Below are 2,783 nucleotides of genomic sequence, written 5' to 3'. Positions count from 1 at the left end.
TCGGCCTCGGTTAAAACCGGTTTTTTTATAAATTTCGCCGGTTATTAACCGAATTGTAAATAGTCCTTAAAAACTGTAAATGCCTAAAATAGATACCTCAGAATATTCTTCAGATTATAAAACGACGAATATAACGTTAAAACGTATTTTTATTTGTAAAAAACAAGAATACATACCTATTCGTATTTCTTTGTGTAGTTGACATGCAAGAAGTTTGTTCATATTTTTAATTAAATTTCTTCACTAACGTGCTGATAAAATATACGAGCCACATGAAAAATTTACATTGCTGAAGCTACGCTACCGGTCAAATGTTCAAGTTCACTCTGTGAAATTAGGTTTTCATATTGAACTATATTCAAATTTCAAATAAAGCATATACTTTGAATTTTAGACGTTTAATTGGGTCCATGACTACCCAATAACAAAATAAATACTTCTTCGAAGAATTGTTATATTGTAATTCGCACATATGATGCGTTTAAAGGATATTTTTTGTATTTCCTATGAGATTTAATAAAGTCCGCAATTTTGAACATGAAACTACCGTGAGACTCACTCATATTAAATGATATTGTAACGGATAACTCGCGTCTTAAACCGAGTTTAGCTCGACATGTTTCGGGCTATTTCGTAGCCCTTCTCAGGAGCAAGCGACTTGGCGGCTGCCGCAACACGCACACTACTTCTTTCTACGAAGAAGGGCTACGAAATAGTCCGAAACATGTCGAGCTAAACTCGGTTTAAGACGTGAGTTATCCGTTACAATATCATTTAATATAAGTCCGCAATTATTAAAAATGGGTGGTCAAAGCCGATCTGAGTGTGGAAACTCTTGATGTTATTGTAGTTCTGTCCAATGAAGAGTACACGACACGAAAAATTGCTGAAAAATTAAGGTTTCCCAAACTGCTGTCATAAGTGCTTTGAAACGAAAACGTCACGTCAAAAAGCGAAGACAAATTTATTAACGTCCAGAGCAAACGCCAACGAACTCGAACTGCTCCAGAAATTCGCGAAGAACTCAACGCCACCATCAGCTAGTATCAGTTTCGATGGTGGTGATACTACCAGTATGGCCTAAACGCACGAACAAGACGAAAGTCAAGTCTAATGTCCATGTTTATTTATTTATTTATTTAGGTTTGCCAACAGGTAACATACCGTAAAACATGCAGTACAAACATAGGTATAACAATTGGAAGAGTATTTACCCAATTACAGGCAAACAGCATGCAGTTTAAACGTAAGCAGATCGCTTATTAATGCTGACTTATACTTAACTTATTATATACTTATACTATAAGTTAGGAACTTAGGAAACAATATATAGCATATTACTTAATTTTAAACAATAGCCAACGAATTAAAAGAAATAAACACCAAGCATTCGAAAGAGAAGAAGAAGCAAAACTATGTTTCTGTAGTTCTTTTAATCGTTCAAAGGTTAACTGGAAAAGATCCCTTTAAGGGATAATGTCGCCTTTCTACATCTCTTTCTCTTGTAAACTGTTATTTTTATGTTGTGCCAACTCCCGTAATAGTCGGAGGCTATGCGCTTAAAGTTGTTGACGATTACCTGAGACAAACGGTCCAGCTAGGTAGATCCAATTTCGAGAAAGAGATCACTCGTCGAATCCGACTCGGCTGGGTAGCGTTCGGGAAGCTTCGCAGTGTCTTTTCGTCCAAATTACCGCAGTGTTTGAAGCCTTTGACCAATATGTGCTGCCAGTGATGACTTACGGATCTGAGACGTGGTCGCTAACGATGGGCCTCATGAGGAAGCTCAAAGTCATTCAGTCATTGGAGAGGGCTATGCACGGGGTTTCTCTGCGGGATAGAGTCCGAAATGATGATATCCGCAGTAAAACTAAGGTTACCGACATAGCCCGAAGAATTGCGAAACTGAAGTGGCAGTGGGCAGGGCACATTGTTTGCAGAACTGATGGCTGATAGGGTCAGAAGGTTCTCGAATGGCTTCTGCGGACCGGCAGACGAGGTGTCGGTAGGCCTCCAACAAGATGGAGCGACAACCCGGTTAAGATCGCGGGATCGCGGTGAATGCGGAAAGCACAAGACCGGTCTTAGTAGAGAGCCTTAGGACAGGCCTATGTCCAGCAGTGGACGTCTTTCAGCTGACATGATGATATCTACAAGAAAGTCGTGTATGGATTTTTTCAACAATTAGACAATGATTCCCGTAAAGCCAAGTAGTAGCTACCTATACCTAATAACTAATGTATAACTAATGCCAAGATATAATTTCTCGTGTGGGCAAGGAAAAACAGTAAATACTACAAGAATGAACAGCTTTTTATGTAATGTAATGTTCCCCGTCTGTGTATATCTAACCTACATGAAAATAAATATTTTATTGAAATATACGTACAAAGTAAGAAGTCGGATAGTCGCCGACTACGAAAGTGGCCGGATAGTCGGCTTTAGTAAAACTTCAGTCAACCAAAATCACAGTGAACTTAAACTTTTGAAAGGTACTGTAATTTTATTTATATAGAACTTAAAAATATACTTTTGTAGTTACTAGGTGCCCGACACACTGCAACATTACCTCTCGTTTCGATACGGAGACGATGACTAGTTTGGCAAGCGGGGAGAGTAAGAGCAACAACGTCGAAACCACAAAAAGGTATGTAAGGAGTGGGGAATCCCTGAAGTATCGCATCAATGGGATATTGTTGATCTAGAGGAGAAAAAGTTTGTTAGGATAAGGTACTCATATAACACCGGATCTGATATGCATAAATACTTGATGGCTAAGACAG

Source organism: Choristoneura fumiferana, chromosome Z (assembly GCF_025370935.1).
Source record: "Choristoneura fumiferana chromosome Z, NRCan_CFum_1, whole genome shotgun sequence".
Lineage (NCBI taxonomy): Eukaryota > Metazoa > Arthropoda > Insecta > Lepidoptera > Tortricidae > Choristoneura > Choristoneura fumiferana.
This window is presented reverse-complemented; position numbering follows the sequence as displayed.